We start from the raw sequence: 21,507 nt of genomic DNA, 5'->3' as shown, positions 1-21,507 counted from the left end.
AAAGTGTCTGTAGTGGAATTACACATCATTGGACCTCATGTGACTACTGTTGTTCAGCGTACATACAGCTCGACCTCACACACACTCACATTGGGACAGATAGTTTGTGTCTTTTTTTGTACAGTGTGACAGATTTACATTAGCATTGGAAGAAACATACTTTAATCTATATACTGTGGGTCCTTACTGGCTTTCATGTTAAACAATTATTACAGTTATGACCCAAAGGACCACTCTGAGAGTGCTGCATTCAATAAAAGTATATTAACAAGAAAATTGTTGAGTCTTCTAGTGAATAAACGGCTCTTATTCATGGTACCAACTTATAGCTAGTTGACTGTGTAAAACTGAGAAAAATGTAAAGTAGCACTTGCACTTTGTTAAAGTATAAGGTCAAATAAGGAATGGTCTTGGAATAGCTTTATCTTTTTTTAAGAGTGCTTTTGAACTTGTGGCAGCAGTTGTGTTAACTTTATATGCAAACACCTTAATAACCACATACAGCAAATGTGTGTTGGTGACCAAGTTGCTAAGAAATAAGGACTTCAAATGGTGCAAATACAATGCATCCAACCATTAAAAAGGATGGATATAAAACAATAACAGGAAATACTATTGGGAAAAATTGCTCACCTACACTGCCAGAAAATGTTTGGAAAAGTGTTACGGCTTTAAATGATTGCCTGACTTGTCTTTATGACTGCTTTTTGGGTAGCTGCCAGTAGTCCCAAATTGATGACACTTCCAATAGAAAGAAATCCCAATAAAAAAGCTCCTAACTTTCTGTGCTCCTGAAATAAATCAAAAGCAGTAGAAGCTGAAGAGGTAACAGATCATCTGGGGTTGAAGTTTTCTGTTTTGTAGTATCAATATACCCTACAGTGCTTATCTGAATGAAAAGGCAGTGTGCGCAACCTGACAAATGACAGTTGTGGAGGAGACAATGTCCACTCGATTTATATCTCGATGAATAAATGTACAGTGGATCATTGCAGGTCTGCACTTTCTCTTTATAACTCTTCCCATTGATTGATAGCTCATGTTGGTCTCAGTAGATGGAATATTTTGTTGTTTTGGACCTTTGTTCCCACTGGTGTACGGGGTTAAGCTGTGCTGTGCTCTGACAGGCTCACTGACAAAATCTCCACTGTCTACAATCTGTCAAACCCAGCTGGTTTATAAAGGTTTAAATTTGGCCTGACCTGGTCAAACACTTCTGACATCAAATTGCTGTACTTTACTCATAAACAGCTGATAACAGACGGCAGCTGAGGAACCAAATCTCAGCCTTTCTAGACACGACAGCAGAATGCAATGTCCTCAAAGTTACAATTTCAAATGACAAATCCTATGGATCAAACTGAATGACTAGTAAGCTAACATTTTCAAAGTACATGTTTGCTTCCTTATATCTAGCAAACAGGCAACAGACAACCGGCAAGTGTGACAATTGATGATTTGTGAGAGCTGTACAATAGCAGCCTATGATTTACATCCATCCGTATATCCACTATCAATAGCACAATCTCTGATCTGCGAAGCTGCCTGCCTGCAAACCTGTCTGGCCTCTGGGCTCTCACAGCCCTGCTAATATGTCTGTAACAGAGGCAGAGCATGTTGGACCACAGCACTGCCCTCTTCAGACATACACACACAGCCACAGAGAGACAGCATACACACACAGAGGAAACACATTTGCATTCAAGCATGTGAATAAGTACACTCAACCTCATAATATTATGTCACATTAGGTAGGTGGGCACATGCATACATTGTTATCCACTCACTCTCACACATACACAGATGCATGCATATGTGGAATTCTTTACTCACACAAGTTAAATTTCTTAAATGTAATACCATGTATGTAACACACATGCACTACTAAATTCCACAAATAAGGGAAGGAAATTGCCCCCTAAAATGTAATGTGTGTATATATATATATATATATATATTATACGGTATATATATTATTTGTAGTTAGCGTGAGTTAGCGTAACACAATTATGTGTATATTTTAATAATATAATTCAAAACATTTTGTAATATTCTATACTACTACCTAACTTCCCAAATGGGTTAATTAAAATTTTCTTCAACTGAATTGGCAATAAATATATTGGATGCAATTTAAAAGTTCCCAGCAGAGTCAATTTTGCATTCCTAAATTCTCACAGTTTTAAATCCATATAGGCAAACAATAGCAGAGTAAAAGCTGTTTTTGAGTCCTTGCCTACCTCTATGTGGTGTGCTGTGATTTATTATGACTCAGCATGAAGATGCATTGTGGCGACTGGTAGATGGACTGAAAAGAAAAAAGATGGCCCAGGGAGATGGATCTAAAGACCTGAAAAAAGAGAACAGAGAAACAGACAAGGGTTATTGCAAGACTGTATATGGATACCCCTGACTGTATTGACTATATAAAGCCTGTACATCTAATCATTGTAACCCACTGCACTCCATCTCTGTCGTCAAAGACAGCCCATTGTGATTCATTAAAACATATTAAACTTTTCCCTACACATAGCACTGTGGCCGAGCAAGTTACACAGAAGTATATTAGTTAATAGAAAGCTGCCAACAGTTTCAGTAGTGGTATTACTAACAGTCTACATCCATGCCGGTGGCTCTGTTAGGCTACTTTGGTGCATCAGTGTTTTGAACTAAATGCTAATATCAGCATGCTGACTTGCTCACAATGAATCTTAATATGCTAGTATTTAGCAGGTATGTTTACCTTGTTAACCATCTTAGTTTAGTGAGTTAGCATTTGGTATATTTTGATCTGATGATGGTATAAGATAATAATTCAGGGTGTTACTAAGTGATTACAATTCATCCTGATAGGGACATGAATGTGAGTACAACATGCCATGGCAATCCATCCAATAGTTGTAGAGATATTTCAGTCTGAGAGTGTGGTGAACCGCCCATGAACGTCCAGCCAATGTTGCCATGAATGTGGGTGAAATGTAGAGGTTTGGTTTCTTTTTCAGGACATTTTTTAGGTGCACCACACCTCAAACTGCACTTGAATGTCAGCATTTTGTGTATGCTATAAAGACAGGTTGTCCAACTTATGTCCAAGCCTTCCAGCCACCATAGTTAAAGGCTGACACTCCTCTGTCCAGGTATACCAAATACAAACAGTAGATTTAGCCTGTCACTTGTGATGAGGAAAACCCTGGCGTGATGCTCAATGTCTAACAAAACAACAGCTTAACGGCTGTATTTCCCACAATTCTCCTCCACACAGCATCTAAACCCAATATGAGATCTCTTTTTAGTTATCTTAATGAAATCTAAACTAAAAGCTCTCTAAAATAAGATCTCAGGACCCTAGTTACGTTCATGGCAAGCAGAAACCTAGAAGTCAGGAAATAATTTTCGATGCCAAGTCTGAAAATTCTTGTGGCACCTCAAAATGTGGGCGCTGATGCAAAAGTTATGTCAGTTTATTAACAATTCATCCCAACATGGATCAAAGTGCTATCAAATTGAAACTGACTGTCTGTTCTTTTGTGTTTTAGTAAAGAGCACACACACCAATCAGGAAGCAGACACTTCAGTCAGTTGAGTTTTTTCAGTTTTATGTGTTTTTTTGCCAGCTGAGCTAACAAGCTGCAGGTTATTAGTAAATCATTACTCACAGCACAGGCCCAAAGTTGTGTCATCACTAAGACATGAAACAGCGATGTGACACAATATTGGGACAGCTGATCGTTTTGTAGATGCTCAGCATGGTATCCTACACATAAGTTAATGTACACAGATAACCAAAAAAAAAAATATTAATGACAATAACAAAGATGATACTACATATTTTTCCTCACACACATCATGACAACTCGTCTCAATGAGCAGTGAGTATGGTGGCCGAGACTGCCAACACACACACAAACACAAAAGCTACAACACAAACACAAAAGCTAAACACAAATACATAAGCTACAACAGAAGTGAGCGTGTTGTTGACAAATGGAGCCGGAGGAGGAAAGTTCTTGTATGTTTGAGAAGTAAGTGAAACATGGTTCCTGGCTAACTATGATTACTGTCGCTACGTGATTGTCACAAATAAGCAATGTTGTTCAATATCTTTTTTTACTTTCATATGTATGTACTCTGCCTACTATGCCATTTAGGCTATGAAGCTAAAGCTATAACGTGATGTAAATGGTGCCCAGCGTTTTTTAAGTTCTATAGTTTGTCACGTTTAGTGAAGCTGTTTAAAGGGGCGCTATGCAGTTTTCTCGCTTTTTGCTCGCAGGTTTCTCTATAGAGCTCCCTCTACAGCTTCGGAAATGATATTTTGCAACACTGAGTAAAAACTTGCTCGGTCAGTCTGCCGTTTCTTCTTTCTCTGTTCCTCCGACAATGCTTTCCTAACTTTCTGCTTCTTTTTTGCCGGCTCAGCCATGATGATAAAAAAAACTCCATCGCTACCTTGTTCTTGTTAGCTGGTTCCTGAATGGGCATATGTGTGCAGTGCCGTGAAGCAATTCATACATCGCGAGACCTGATAACATGCGCATACTTCCTGATGCTGAGGCCGGCGGCTCGCAAAAGTTGCAAGGGTGGTTTTTTAGCTCACAGGCGCTAGGGGGAAGTGAGACGACCACCATTCAACCCGAAAAAAGTCAATAAACCATTACAATGACTCCGAAGTTGTTCAGTTAAGGAAAATTAAGCTAAAAAAACTGCATAGTTCCCCTTTAAATCACACAAATATTATATCCCACTGTTACGTGCTTGTAACTTGTTAACCGTATCTATCTGTTTATTGATCAGCTCCCAGCGGCAAATTCCCTCGATACGGTTGGTTTGGTGTGTGTGTGTGTGTGTGTGCATGTGTGTGTGTGTGGTTATGTTTACGGTAAACCGATGTTTAAAGTGAATGCTAATTGTGTTACCTTCAATATGCTGCCTATTACAGTGTTAGGGGCGTAATATGTCATACATACACACATACACGGTTTATGTTCACGGTCATAAACGGTTGGTCTGAATGAAATAAACCCAGAATTTAAAAAACATAATACTTTTAACCATGACCATACTACTGGAAAATAAAATAAATAAATAGAATTCAGACTGCAGACTGAATATTTACACTGTATTTAAAGCCATGTAAAAGGGGTTGTTCATAGACTGTATATTACCATTTGTACAGTCTATGGTTTTGTTGCATGTCCTCAGTCTTACCCTACAAATAGGCACACACACACACACACACACACACACACACACGTTCCTTCATAGCCTAAATGGCAGAGTATACATACATATGAAAGTACAAAGATATTGAACAACATTGCTTATTTGTGACAATTACCTAGCGACAGTAATCATAATTAGCCAGGAACCATGTTTCACCTACTTCTCAAACATACAAGAACTTTCCTCCTGCTGCTCATCCGCCGGCTCCGTTTGTCAACAACACGCTCACTTCCGTTGTCACTCACAAAAGTTGTCGCTTATGTATTTGTGTTGTGGCTTTTGTATTTGTGTTGTAGCTTTTGTGTTTGTTTTGTAGCTTTTGTATTTGTGTTTAAGCTTTTGTATTTGTGTTGAACCGTCTCGGCCACCGTAAGTGAGTGACAGCAGCACCAATGGCAGATTGTTTTGCATGCTTGTTCAGGTTTCCAGCTGTCAGTGCTGTAGTTTTGCTGACACACACACAGGCTGATTTTGACATTAAAAATGTCAATTATCTTCACAAGAGGCATCCCCATTTCCGCTTAAAAAACAAATAAACAAACACGCACACACACACACACACACACACACACACACACACACACACACACATACACATAATTTCCAGCAGTGACGATTGTTTTCCTTCAAAACAATAATGCACAAGAGGATACTCTTTGGTATGATATACTGATGCTGTAGCTATGTTTAAGTCCCTTGTGGCAGGTGCTTCTGGCTTCAATGAGATACTTAAAATTATAGAAAATCTCTGTAGAGTGGCTTTTATGAACCACCACTGTTCCATCTAAAAATGGCATGTGCCGATTTTTATTAGGCAAAAAAGAAAAAATCCCATCTATATCTTAGTAATCTATTACATAAACCTGGGAAATCTTAGGGGAGGAAAACATTATTTGTAATGATACAAATGTGTTACCTTATATTTAGACTTTTTATCTCCTCAACTTAATTAATGGCGGGAACATTTTGTGCCCAGTGAATTGTTAAATTATGCTCTTCAGTTATTTGCCTCCACCATCCTCTTTTGATCAGGAGCACATCTTTTCTCCTCACACACAGCCCATGTTCATTTCAGCTGGTATCCAACCACTCCAAAATCTTTAAGATGAAACTTTAATTACTGGATGACATCTGTAGTATCTCATTTATTTTTTATGTTTTAACTGTGAAACAACCTGTCGCCCCTCTACAGCAGGAGCTACAGCAACATAAACACACATATTATAGCACAAGATCAGAACGTTGTATGAAATCCACATAGTCCAATTAGATTCTGTGACCTATCAAATTACAGGGTTAATTTTGCACAGCATTACTTAGCAACGTGTGCAAAAGCAGCCTAAGCTCGCCATCTAACAGTAAACAAAGAATGACGAAACAAGACCCAATGTAGCATCAAAACTGTAACTGTAATAAAGTGCGGATTAGAATAGAACTTGAAAATTTAACAGAATCTGACCTGATGATATAACACTGACTACTTTCTAAAGTTGACCTTTTCTCCCAAGAGTTAAGATAATTACCAGTGAATCTTGTAATTTTAAAAACTTTAAGCTATCCAACTCAGTGCTATGTAAGATGGTTATACTTATAAATGCTGATGCCTCCCAAAAAACAATACAACAAAAAGTAGCAACATTGATAAGTGACATCATGAGGTGCCTGGTTGTGAATTTGTTGAATGCTCAGAAAATAATGGGTTTTTTTGTTCATCTTAGTTAACATGAAAAGTTTCTCAAATTGTGTTAAGTTATGGATTTAATTCAGTTATAGCAATCATTAACATAATTTCACTTCTATTAAATTGCTAAACCTTTCCAAGACTTTGCTGAAACAAAAGCCCAATTACATGAAGCTTCTTCAAAAAAATATTCTTTTAAATTTATTTCAAGCCTCCCATTACCACTTAAGGTCTTGAACTTATCTTTTTAAATACTGCCTTATTGCCTCGTGTGAGCCATCACATTCCTTGTCTGTATTGTATGGTCTTGAAAGTCGTTGGTATTCTGCTCAGTTTGCCTCTATATTTAGCATCTGTTCTCTCCACTCAGCTATTTTAGATTGTGGTGAAAAGACCTGTCAGTGAGCTTGGTGTGTGTATCTGTGCATGTGCATGAATACAAAATAGAGGGGGGAGAAAGTGTGTGTGTGTGTGTGTGTGTGTGTGTGTGTGTGTGTGTGTGTGTGTGTGTGTGTACAGTGATAATGAGGGGGCTGGCTGATCTAAACTTGCAAAATGACCCAATCAACCCTCACTAATAAAAGAACTATAGCAGTATAGAGTATATAGCAGAAAGAAGGGGATCCGTGAGGTGTGTGTGTATGCGCTTGTGATGGCTTTTTACTGACATTCTCCCTGATACTCGAGCTAATGTAAAAAAAAGCAATCAGAGATCTAAATGATTAAAATAAACAAGGCAGAAACAACCACAGTTAAACACACACCCTACCCCACCCAAAAAACACACACACACTTGATATTGAGTTAGCATTTTCGACCTGTTCTCTTTTTATTTTTCTTTGAAGAAGAAGAGGGCAGGGAACTCCTCTTTTTTTTCTCAATTTACATCTTATCCCCCTCTTCTCTTACTGACCTCTTTGACACTCTCCTATGAACCCCCTTTTGGAATACTCTCTTTGTTTCTCTTGTAGTTTTCCTTTTTACCTTCTTTTTTCTCTTTTTTTGTGATGCAATAGCACACGTTCCTATCAGCTGCCCAGTAGTTGAACTGCAGAGGTGTGACTACGTGCTTTCCTGGACTCCCCAGTAATAATTCAGAGAGGGAAAGTTGTTACCGACAGTACTGCATTTTCTACATGGGTCTGGTGATTAAAAACTCTATACATATACACATGCTGTTCCTACTGCATAAGATGGACATTTTTACAATATATGTGCATGTTTATATTCTCGGCCTCCTATTCTCTGTCTCTTCTCTTTTCTATGTAGTCTCTTTCTTTGTCTTTAAAAGCACTTTCCGGTTTTGTGATGTATGTACATACTGGATGTATGTACATACAGTTTACATAGTAACCCCCCCCCCCAAACTTTAAGCAGAAGTTAGGTATAAATTGATACAGCAGGTCTGATTGGTGCATGTAAGAAGTAGCTCAGTCATGAGTCACCAGCATTAATAAAGGAGACATCTAAGTCTAATACATGCCCAAAATATTTCCAGTGTAGAAGCTCTTTATGTATTACTTACAACTGAATAAGGCAGCATGAAAATGAGAAGCACTTTTTGTGGTTACATAACTTTTAGTGAGATCTTTACAGGCCTTCAACCTACAGTGTATTTCAGTAAAAGATATTTAAAGATTTTTTAATGGCCTTCGAGCGCACTGTTTTCACCTCATCTCATCCCATCTTCTCTGTTCCTCTCCTCTTACAATTCCTCGACACACTGAATCTAGCTCTTCTTAACCTTTCTTTGTGTACATGCACTCCTTTTTCTGTCATCCATTTCACTCTCTTTTTAATCCACCACACTACTGCCGCCCTCCCCGTGCCTTCCTTACTTCTTCAGATGCAGTATAATTATTTGGTCATCATTATCAGAATCATTCTGTTTCCTCATTATAAACCCATCTGCTCTGCTCTGCTTTGCAATCCAACCAACATGACATGAACACACAAACATACGGATACTGAAGCACACACACAGTTATCAGTCTCTCTCTCTCTCTCTCTCTCTCTCTCTCTCTCTCTCTCTCTCTCTCTCTCTCTCACTCTCTGCCCTTCTACTGTCTGCTTACTGGAGCCACTTGAGGGACTGAACACATCGGTGTAACTGGTGTGAGGTAATTATATTGAGAGTGAGGTAAAAGATGTTGGACTAATCTCCTGAGATCCTTTGCGGAATGACAAACTGTTGAACACCCTCCTTTTTCTGTGGTCTTGATGTTACAGAGATACAAATACTTGTGATATCTTGACTGCATTTACTGTTATACTGGTATTCTATCCATTAGTATTCAGTTTTAACTATTAATACATCAAAGAAACAAGGTGGGATGGTGACGTGTTTAGTGGGACAATGCTTATTAATTTGAATCCTTGGACACTTAAGGACAATCAGGATGAGTACAACTCTGACAACAACAACAACAACAACAACAACAACAACAACAACAACCATCAAACGAAACCAAGACCCCGAAAATGTATGTCTCATAAGTTGTTGCAGCAATTTTTGGGTTGGTACCATTTGTTACACAGATTTGGTGCAGAATTTTATAATTTTTTTTAAGCACGATTAGCGGACGTGTATTCTGTGAATGTGGCCTCGGGCTGCTCCGTAATTTGGAAAATCAGGAAGCAATGCAGCAGTAACGTTGTGGATTGCTAGCAGAAACAAAGTTCCTTGAGCAGAAATGGATAAAGAAAAGTGTCTTTTGAATGGCAATTTCAAGTTCCAAAGTTCAACAGGACTACAGTTATTTGCATGTACTGTCAAACTGTAAATGTGAATTGAGTTACAACCGGAGTACGTTGAGTCTCAAATAGAATTGCAGAATTAAATTTTTCTGCGATTGGATGGCAAGCACTTCTATTCTGGAAACTGCTCCGAAACTCCCTTATTGTCAATATACTGTACCTAGGAAAGTTATTCATCCTCTGAAGAAAACCTGTCACCATTTGCTAATCATAGAGTCCATTTAATAAACAAATCATCAAAGCTGCATTTCTATCGAGGAATGAATGTCAACATTAAACATTACCTCATTACACCTACCGTAGTTTTTTCAAGACTAGATTTGATTAGAAATTGTAATCTCCTTGATGAGATCATTTAAGTTTTAGTAGGGTACATAGCCCTATTAGATTTTTTTTTTTTTTTTTTTTAATAAAGCAAAAAGTAAGAGAGCAGGTAGAGCAAGGAAAACATAGGATATAGGACAGCACCATTAGATACATGCAGCAGTGTAGTGTAATATACCAAAGAGGAATGACAGCAGCAGAAATAATGCATGGATCTCTGAAAAAATGATTTCAGTCCATTTGTCAAAAACAGAGTGTGAGCAAGGCATCTGCCAAATGCAAAAACATTAATGAATCTAATAAACTGGGAATTACCAGGTATATTAGTGAAGTGCAAAAATGTCAATCAAAAAGCACTTTGTATGGTTAAAGCAGCCATATTATGCTCATTTTCAGGTTCATAATTGTATTTTAAGGTTGTACCAGAATAGGTTTACATGGTTTAATTTTCAAAAAACACCATATTGTTGTTGTACTGCACCGCTCTCTCTCACTGCTGCAGATCCTCTTTTCAGCTGGTCACTGTTTTAGCTACAGAGTGAGACCTCTTTTCTTCTTCTTCTTCTGTACTATCTTTGATTGCACTGCACATGCACAGTAGCTCAGATGTAGATCATGTCAGCTAGCTAGCTCCATAGACAGTAAAAGAAAGGCTGTTTCTACAACTTTGGTCAGTTACAAGGCAGGATTAGCTGGGAGACTTCTAAATGAGGGCGCACATGTAAGTAGTTCTTTTGTAGATTATGGTGAACTTGTGTGTGTTGTAGCAGTGCTTTGCTATTGAGAACGAGGTAGCATGCTAGCGTTAGCATTAGCGTTAGCATGCTAACGAGCTAATGGTTGCAGTCAGCCTGCTCATTTCGGCTTGTAACGTCACAAGCCGTGCCGATTTTGACCAGCTCACCTGGAGACTGAAGGCAGGACACATTCAGAAACCGTATCTCACTCTAAACAGCATGGATGGATTTTTTTCAAAGTTTGTATGTGTGTGGAAGCACCAGAGACACAACAGAACACCCCAAATCCCAGAAAAAGTGATTTTTTCATAATATGGGCACTTTAAATGTTGATGTGATGACCTCTAAAAGCTCCTGGCTGACAGCCAAGCCTTTTAGCACTACACACACAGCCTTGCAGTGGCAGAGAGTAAGTGCCTTGTGGTAGCATATGTATGTGTGTAGAAGTGTGTACACGCAGTGATCCGGTGTGGAATATAATACATCAAATATTCTTATATACTTCAGTTTTATTATAAATAGTCTTATATACTTCATTTTTATATGTTACTCTCACATAAATTCTTTGTACACACATTTCTTCTCTTCTCTGTTAAATGACGTAGCAACAGGGCACGCGGCCGGAGGGTCAAGCTCAGGTTAAATGCATACATCAGCAGTCTGCGTACAGAGGAGCAGAATAAACAGGAAACATCTGAGGGTTATGTGTCTGGTTTGTAGTAGGTCAGAAGGACATGTTTTTCCCCTAGACACGAGTCTAGACGTATGAATATTGTGCAATGAAAGTTGTGACCTTTCAATGTATGTGAGTGTGATGATTCTCAATAAAAAGGGCGGTAAGAGGAAGAGAGATCAGAACTCACTGGTCGAGTGCAGGCTGCGGAGCCTGTATGAGAGTGCTGTTCTCCTTCAGCTGAAGCCTATTGTGTGATTAACTAACTGTGTCTGTGAAGTTATTACTATCTATTACAGTGAAGAAGTCCTCACCTGGGAGTGCACCTTAGAAGCACAACACCGGACACAGTGTAACATTTGATATCCAGTTCTGATGTTGTGTCTTTGGTCATGCTCACACATACTGTCTGTGCCCAGTACACTTAAGAACACTAACGCTTCACCTACAAGCGCACATGAGGCAAAAAAATTATCAGCATACGGAATTTTTTTATTTCTTTTATGAAAAACGTGAACAACTAACCTCTATTTAGAATATTTGCACGTCTTCAAAGTAACTCAAAGAAATTAGGAATGCAATTACTTGAATATTGAACAGTGTCAAAATACAGATATATTACTACATTCTCCAACTGCTGCCATAATCAACGCATATAACGGGTTTGTATGATATCGTACGAAAATGTATGCACGACAATTTGTATATCTTACAAGATTCGGTCTTGTGACGGCGACCGGTCACGTGACAGTTCGTTTAGTGGTTGTTACAGTTATGTTTAGCAGAGAAAATGGGACTGTGAGCCAGATACCGGTCACTGTAAAGTGACGGTCGTGACAGCAGCTGTTAACAGTTATGTTTAGCCGACAAAAGGTGACTGTGAGACGGGTAGTGGTCAGCGTCGTGACAGCGTCCGTGACCACAAAATGTTGACTGTCATGCTGCGACGAAACAACTACTTTAGATTAGAAAGAAGTTTGTAGTTTGGGTTAAAACACCAGTCCCCTTAAGTAGTACTCCCAGGACACAATCACCTGTTTCCTGGATGAAAGTCTTGTGTTTTCCCCTTAACTTTTTTGGAGACACAAACCACACCCCCGTTTGAAAGTGCTGGATTTTGTTTTGTGGCCCCACATCAACATGTCCATCCAATTATTGATCCATCTTTACAACACATGCACAATGGTTGGCTTCAAAAGAGAAGACGTTGTGTTCTTCTTCATCTATTTTCTCATACAAGAAACACATTGGCGACTGTATCATAAATACCGGTAAGAGCTGACTCTCTCAAGCTCTGTCTGAACTACTTGCACAGAAATTGTTTTTTGTGTTCTCCCAAACCTAATACAATGGTGCTGCCTTGGCAGCCTTGTTTATTGCTCTGAATACAATTAAGCCAAAGTACAATACATTAACAAACATTGGGTTGATGGGACAATGATGTAGTATACTACATCATTGTCCCATCAACCCAATGTTTGTCACTTAATAAAATATAACTTCTTTATTGTGCCAAGGGTTGGAAATAATATCATCTCTACACTAAATAGCCCAGCACATTTGACAAAATACTGTTGAAAAGTCACATTTGACCATATTAACCAGTTTGAATACACCTTCTCGGTTGCACACACAGACATACAGAGGGTCAAAGAAAAAGACACATATCCACGTGCAAATGCAACTCTCAAACACAGACAGACACACACAGACACACATAGTGCCCCAGCTGTACGAGGGATTAGAGATTAAGAGAGAGGAAAACGATGAATCTATCTAAACACAACATTCCATAACACAGATACATCTCCAAACAATTGTCCTACATATCAAGAGAGATAAATATGGCAATGCACATGTAGGGTTGTTCACATCCATGCTTACATTTTGAATCTGCCTCACACTGTACACCGGCGAAATAGATCATCAGATCTTTGATAAACATTTGCAAATCCAAACAGTGTAGTGTATGAACCTGCTGATAATGTCACCCCTGTTTTGCTGATACAGTACCTCCAATCAGATCTCTTTGTTGCCTTTTTCTATTATTTATCGGGTGTTTCATTTGTTATCCTGCTTTCCTTTTTGTGCTATTGTTTGAATAGAGCCTCTCTGCAAAGCAGTAGGATTAGGTGATCTGTTTGATGTTTTAATTTACTCTGGCATTTCTGAATCTGAGACAGCAGCATGTATATTCTGTAGAGTTAAATCCATTGAAGGAAAAAAGTAATTGAAATGACAACAGAAGAACACATGAATTATATCTGATGGGCAGCATGTTCTGGGGAACATAGACTATTGGTAACTATAATATATGTGTTATTGTTTCAGAATTATCATTTGGCATTAGGGTGGGATAGCTGTTCTAAAACCTTGATAAGTAATTTTATTTAAAAAAAAAAATAATAAAAGGGAATGACTAATTCATGAAATGAAACCTGGCCGTCAGCCATCATGCGGCTTCTACTGCAAACACAGGTTGAATTGTGCAATAAAAAGAACAGACATTTTAATTTAGTTCTAAGAGATGACTAGTAGAGAGGAAGACAGAAAAGGAAATAGAGGGGAAGTGAGAAATGGAGGGTAGAGAGGAGGAAGGAGGGAGCTGATAAACAGACTTTACTGCACAGAAACTGTATCTCGCCATTTGCTGTCTGTCTGCTGGGGTTCAGTATCAATCAATATGACTGCCTGTGAGTCAGTCTGATGGAAAGAAGCCAAACTTACTCTTGATCCAAAGGAAATGATCCCTAAAACACCTTTTTGACATGAGCCTATCACAAGCAAACACCAGGCAGCCGAACAGCACATACACAAGACAAGACAGCCAACATTAAGTTCTAAGATAAATCTTAAACACCACTTACCCTCAATCGGCAAGCAATTGTCAAACAAAGCTTTGGGTAAATTACCCAGTGGTGTTCTGCATGTAAACGCATTGACTCGTGTGTGTGAGTGTGCGTGTGTGTGTGTGTGTGTGTGTGCTGGTGACTGGTGATGTTTGGAGTATAATCGCTCTGTCCCGCCTCCAGGCCAACTTTGCCACATGGCTGATGCTGACTGACAGCTGCCTTTGGTGTCCTCACTTCTCTATCCTTATCTCCTTTTTTTTTTTTTTTTGTGTCTGCCTCCCCTTTCTCTTCTTAGAGCCTTTAAAGTCAGTTTGTATGTCCGAATAAATCTGAAAAAATATGGTTTACTAGTGTACTTTGGCATAGCAAAATAGAAAATACTAAAAAGGGAACTTCCTAAATTTTACCTTCATAAATCGCCTGATAGTCATGGTGATTACTACTCAGTCTGTGACAGTTGTACATTATCTACTGTGGCTGGGGAGGAGCTTCATAGAGTAGAGTTGCATTATGGTAACTGTGGGATCCAATGTTTTTGAAGCCTGACCCATGGTATAAACTAAAATTCAGGATATCTGACTCTCTGCTGCATCCATGTCGGAGCAGGAGGAACTGTTGTAGACTATACACAAAATGGTACGCTACCCTTTCTCTCAAATGGATTCCATCTCCCCTCTAACAGGCACACAAAGCACTCATGTGCAAAATCACACACACACACACACACACACACACACACACACACACACACACACACACACACACACACACACACACACATGGGTATGATCTTGCACCAGCTTCTCTCATCTAAAACAATTTCTTCATCCCCCTCTCTCCATCTCCCAACCACTTACAGCACCACTATTTCTCTCTATTTAGCCTGTCCACATCACCAGGGAAGGCACTGCATTGTGTGAGTGTGTGTTCCACCAGAGTGAGTTAATAGGTTGTGATAGGTCTCAGGGAGAGAGCCAGACCACAGCAGTTAACGCTGACCTCTCCATCGCATTTTCTCCACCTCCCACACAACACCACCACCTGTCTCTCTCTCACTGTTTCTCTAACCTCTCTTCGTCTAACAATATAGTATATCATACCCCTTTTTCATCTACATCGTCTTCCCCTCTAAAATTCCTCTCTCTCCTTCACACTCTCTACCCTATCTTTATTTTTACCATCATCCCTGGTCCTTTTATTTTTCCCAATTTTTCCCCAGATAAGCAAGTTTTAAAGTATATCCCCATCTCTGCACTCTCTACCCTCTTTTGCTCTTTTGTCCCTTTCTTCCCCCCCTCCACCTTCTTTCTTTCACCTTAAGGCCCCTACACACTATGCAATAACAGCGATCTTGCAGGTTCATTGCCTGTCACACTGTGCAATATGAATTTAATAAAATCTTGGTCACAATCTGTGTCTCTGTGACTGTGCGGTATCAATTTTGAGGCAAGTCAGATTGTGCCATGAATACCTGGTGAATCAAAGCACTTTGATGTAAATAGAACTCGATGTTGAGGCCAGTGTGTATTCTACATTGTTTCATTTTGTTTTTTAATTGGCTGGTTATAGAAACACAGTCTCATTGTAAGAATGTGGCCACACACTTTTACATTGTCCAAATTCTGACACAGGCTATCTTTGGTCACCAAAGCTCAAAATCGGCCATTGGTGGACACGTCTCCCAGTATGATCCAGGATTTGATTTGACTGACAACCAAAAAGGTCACCACATTTCTCAAAATTCTCTACTTTTGTCTAGGACAACCCATAATTGCACATTGTAGAGTGCCTTTACTCCTCGGTTTCAATAAACAGCAGTGTAACCTTGAGATGTTGAGTGCTGCACCATCCTCCCTCTCTCCATCCTGTCAACCCCTCTACTCAATATCCTAACACTCCCCATTCGGTCATCTCTCCCTCCATCTGTTTCCCCTCCTATACATTTGTCACCCTCTTACTCTATTTCCCTCATTTGATCGCTGCCTCCTTAAATTGCCTGCCCTCCATTCCTCTGCTCTCTTCTCCATCCATTATCTCCTCATTTGTGCATTCCACATGTTCGTATCTATCTAAATTCTCCAACAATTACCGTCTAAATTTAAACTTAATTTTAATATGCTTTATTCGCCCTTTCCCCATGTCTCAATTTTTTCATTGCCTTCTCTTGTATTTTTTTCTTCTTATTTCTGTCCTCCCTTCCACCCTCCATATCACGGCTGTAATTTTGCCTTTCTCCTACCCCTCTATCTGCTTGCCTCCCCTGAGTTTCCTTACTCTCCCCCTCCCACCTGCTCCTCATTGCCTTCCTCCACTGTGCACTGGTCATTCATTTATCTGTTTATCCACCCTCTGTGTGTGTGTGTGTGTGTGTGTGTGTGTGTGTGTGTGTGTGTGTGTGTGTGTGTGTGTGTGTGTGTGTGTGTGTGTGTGTGTGTGTGTGTGTGTCTGTGCAGTGATAATGAGGGGGCTGGCTGATCTAAACTTGCAAAATGACCCAATCAACCCTCACTAATAAAAGAACTTCCATACACACACATATTGCTGCAGTGAGCCATGGTCACTGTGACACACCATATATTCTGTGGTCCATTCCTCAACACTTGGTTTCCCCCAGACCTCATTACTGTGCAATTTAACAGGCGAATTTGGTCTTTCAGTGTCTCATCTAATGTCTCCAGTTTATTTTTCAGCCTCCCTCTCTTCACACCCTTTCTTTTTTGTCCTTGTCAACTCGGCTTATTTGTCTCTCTCCTTTTTCTGTCTCAACCCTCTGTATTTTTAACATTTAAAGACATGGACTAGAACTGTCGTCAAAGGTTGTCAGAATGGCCAAAAATACTGCATTAGGTGACAATAAAATCAGGTTTTGTTCACTAGTCATTGGAAATAAAATATGATCTTTCAACGATTCATGCAAATGCTACCTGATTGCTGTCCTTTTTTCTCAGACAAATGTAATCCTCTGTCAAACCATCTTCTATGTCTCTACTTTTATAGCATCCTGTCTCTATCACTATTTCCCTGTCACTCTCTTTTTCTATAGCCCTTTCAACTTTTAATTAATTTACTGAATGCTTTCTGGCATGACACACAGTTTCTCGTTTTTTGCCAAAGTGGAAAAATGAAGCGCATTCACTAAGGCTCACATTCAGGGTTGCAATAAGCACACATAATGAGGATTTATCAGTAAAACTGTGGGCGTTAGCATTCAGACATAAGCGCTTGTGAGACACCTCGAAAGCTGCTACATGTGCTGGGTGGAGTTTCTCAAAAGAGTGTCATTTACCGCAAAATCTCCAGTATTTACTACATGATGTGTGCTTTGGAGACAGAAATGGCCTTAGGACAGTGGCCACTGTGCGTTTTTGATTAGACTCCAATTCAATACACGCTATAAAGACAACAATTTGATTTAATTTGTCCCAACTGATATTACATCAGCACAGGCAAGCTCTTAAGCCTCAAGCCATTTTCAAATTAGAGCAGTGGATAATGTCATCCACTTAAGTGTATTATAGAGCTAATGAAGAACAGTAATGATGAAGCTATTCTAAACATACAGCAGACATAAAGCCCTGCTTCTTAGGCCTATCTGATGCATCTCTTCAAACCTCAGTTTCTTTAAAAAAATAAAAAAAAAGCCACGTCTGAGAGTCCCAGCAAAGTTACTAATATCATACACTTGGCAACTAGACATGTACATCAATCAATCAATCAATCAATCAATCAATTTTATATGTCACGTGAAATCGTAGGAGGTACAATTCCAGTGAAATATAATCCCATCAGCTCCTTCAACATGGGGGGAGGGGGGGGGGGGTCCACGTGTCCAGGTTGGGGACAGTGGAACATCACCGGGCATTTTGAACATTGGGAGAAATATAACGGAGAGATGGCCTGATTTAAATATTATGTTTAACACCACAACTCAAAGCTATAAGGCAGATGGGGAATACCTTCTCTAATGCAGTTTCATCATACAGAACACAGGCTCTCAACTCTGAATTGAAACAATTATATGCTTCATTCAGAAAATGTATTATAAGTAACAGTTAATTTTCTTTGTGTGGATGATAGGGCAGTCTTGTGAGTGTTTGCTGAATTTATATAAGGGACTGTAGGAAAATGATTTTGCGAAGGGGTGGTCAGAAAAGGGGGAGGGTTATGCTTTGCTTTCTAGTAAAATTAAATTAAAAATACAAATTTAGACCCCCTCCCGCCTCATTTATTTTCGTGCTGTCCCTATGCAAATCATTTTGATTTTAAACCCCATTTTAGTTGAGAATATATCAGTTTACAGTCATTTCACAGTCTATTTCAACAATGTCTACCCAGTATTCATACCCCGCATTTGAGATCTGATATATGTAATATTCTTCGTCATGCATTCACAAACATAATAGTTTAGATACAAAACGTAATTAAGGTAGAAAGAAAGGGGAAAATAGATTTAGGTAGCCTAATTCTAGTGTTTATATGGCATTAGTGTCACCCTAATGTGATGTGTACAATATGTCATCCTATGGCATGTACTTACTGTACACTATAGTGCAGGGGTTTTCAAACTTTTTGTGTGTGTGGACCACTATTTGTAATCAAGAATTTTCGCGGACCACCTCATAATACACATAATAAAATATGTCTACGCACAGTCCTACCTGAATTAATCCGCACCTCTTAATAGGCCCACTAGCACTAAAACTATAACTGGTCATCGCATCAGTACAACAGGCTTGTTAAAAGAAAGTTTACTGCACACAACGGCTGCCACATATTTAATTTATTTATTTACTCAAGCGCCCGAGGGCATAATCAGGTTAATTTGAACAACAGGCTTATTTCCATAGCAATGGAGTATTAAATCTATACAGTAATAAGAACACTTGGATACAGTCCAAATTTCAAAACCTTTGGCGATTTTAGGGTTAGGGTTAGGGCCGAGCGCCACTAGCCTATTTTAGTAATCACACAATAACTTGACAATTACATTTAAATGTTATATCAATATACATATTCTTAACTTTTATGAGAATTTCCTGGTAAAATGAAGGTTAAAAAAACTATTATTTTATTTTGCTTTTCCACGGCCCACCTGCAGTACCCTCACAGACCACTAGTGGTCCGCGGACCATAGTTTGAGAATGACTGCTATAGTGGATCAATGCACACAGAGTTGGTCAGTTGCGCAAACCTTTCGCTAACCTTCCATAACAAGCAGCTCTTACGTTCCCTGTGGAGAGCTGTAGAAACTTGAGTGAAACAAAGCCTGTTAAAAAGTTTTTATATTTAGCACTAGATTCTTCTTCTGGAAGTGAAATGCTCTTTAGAAATAATAAAAGTTGTTACGAATGCGCTGGGCTGCTTAATTGTCTGTAAGTTTTCTTGAGTTCACCACGGCTCATACATACCCATACATTGTTCACAGCATTTCAGCTTCATCCCTTATGTTACCTTTAAAATGTTCCACAAGTTACAGTGAATAAGAGAGTCTTAAGTGAACAGCTTTTCATGGTCGATGGTGGACTGCCACCTACTGTGCTCTGTTCACGGCCCCTGGAGGCTCAGTCGAGAATCCAGGAAGAGATGTTTGAATTGCTTTAAAATCTTTCCACAGTCCGCCTTTGAGACACTGACTGAGCAGACAGAAATCCTCCTGTAGCGAGCATAAGTGAGAACTGATTTATGGAGACAAGGGTGAAAGAGGTATGAGAAGTGTCCCTTTAATGTGCAACAGTCTGAAGCTATTATCATATCTATATATTCGTGTATCCTTCTCCCTGAAATGAGTTTGCAGCTCAGCATCCTATTTGGAAAAATGAGCTGACATGTCTTTACACAAGCTGGCGTGGAGATTTGTTTCTGTGTCCAGATTTAGACCACAGGTGTCTTCTTATTTTGTGACTGCTCTGACAGCATTGTAAGGGTGTTCTTTTGAATGGGTGTTCTTTGTTCTTATATAATATCAAGTGGTTGATTTGTGCCCTTCACAAATGAATGGCTGTTGTTCTTGCTCTTATCCTATTTTCATTAATACCATAGGTCAGTTCATTTTTCATTTAGAATTGCAGTTTCATTTCCCCATATTGATTTCAATTTTAGTTTTGTTGCTATGATCACTTTTTCCCAGAAAAGTTTAATATTTTTGTTTTACTCAATATGGTTTGGGGATTAGCATTTTCATAGACAAGGGCAGTGTATCTGATGACGCAGTTTTGCATTATTTGTAATTTGCTCCAGGGGTGTTGAACTTTTTCTGACCTTAGGCCAACTTATAGTGGATGTAATTCACCTCAGCCATAATGTCTTTGGTGTGCAAAGAATCCAGCAGTTTACCTCACAGTAATATGATCCATAATGTATTTATACATTCCTCCTACCTTACAGCAGCACACTAAACTAATCTTGTTTCACTCTGTTTCTTGGTATGTGGCTCTTTTTTTTTCTGATTTTTAGCCGCTGCTTTCTGAGCTCCTTTGTCTCAAAGAAATGGTTGATCACAAGGTTGATGGAGACATAATTGCATTTGAAAAAATCACTGAGAACAGCAACTCTCTCCAGATTTGGCTTCACTCCCACAAGAAACACCAGTGATTATGTGTGTATTTCTGTGTATGTGTATGAGCTACCAGCATACATTTTTGTGAAGCACAGCTGTAGATTCCTAACTTATTTTTGTTGTAATCTCTGTTTTTTTGTCATCTGCATGGTTGTTCCTATTAGGAAGCAGCTCACTTCCTTTCTGCCTGACAATGTGAATAAAGTCTGTTTGAACGAGAGCCGCCACACATAAACTGTAGTCACATTAACGTAAATTAGTATATGTCCAGCTGATTTACTTATCATTACCTCAAATTAGACCAAGGTCTGCCAAAGATCTGACTATGTTGACTGTTTTGGTTATACAGCTTCTTTCCTCAACTAAGATCTCATTCGTTGAGATGTGAGGTTAGTTCAGGTATGTGACTAAATTTGGTGTAAGGATTGATAAAATAAAATTCACTTAATTTATAAGAAACGCATAAAGCACCCATCACTTGTAGCCCTATACCTCCCCACAGTATTATTGCAATGTTCAACCACTGCCTTTTAATTCAACTGGGCTCTGCCTCCTGTTTCACACCAATGACAATCATACACAAATCACAATTTTACTTCTCATAACTATAATTGCAAAGCCAACATTACAGCAAGCTGTAATTCTATGCTAAGGACCCATTGTACATTGGAAATATGAGCACTGAGTCAACTCTACAAGCAACC

At 39.1% G+C, this 21,507-nt stretch overlaps 1 protein-coding gene across 7 annotated transcripts in view; it reads right to left on the bottom strand.

Moving 5' to 3' along the window:
- Window positions 1–21,507, bottom strand: part of zgc:172282 (leucine-rich repeat and fibronectin type III domain-containing protein 1-like protein) — a 199,315-nt gene that overhangs the window by 124,403 nt on the left and 53,405 nt on the right. For all 7 annotated transcript variants that reach the window (XM_036001298.1, XM_031297284.2, XM_036001299.1 and 4 more), the window contains exon 2: window positions 2,241–2,350. The gene's annotated coding sequence lies outside the window, so the exon portion shown is untranslated. The remainder of the gene's footprint in view (window positions 1–2,240; window positions 2,351–21,507) is intronic.

This window comes from Sander lucioperca, chromosome 5 (genome assembly GCF_008315115.2).
Source record: "Sander lucioperca isolate FBNREF2018 chromosome 5, SLUC_FBN_1.2, whole genome shotgun sequence".
Taxonomy (NCBI): Eukaryota; Metazoa; Chordata; class Actinopteri; order Perciformes; family Percidae; genus Sander; species Sander lucioperca.
Note: the sequence above shows the minus strand (reverse complement) of the source record. Positions and strands in the feature narration are given on the sequence as shown.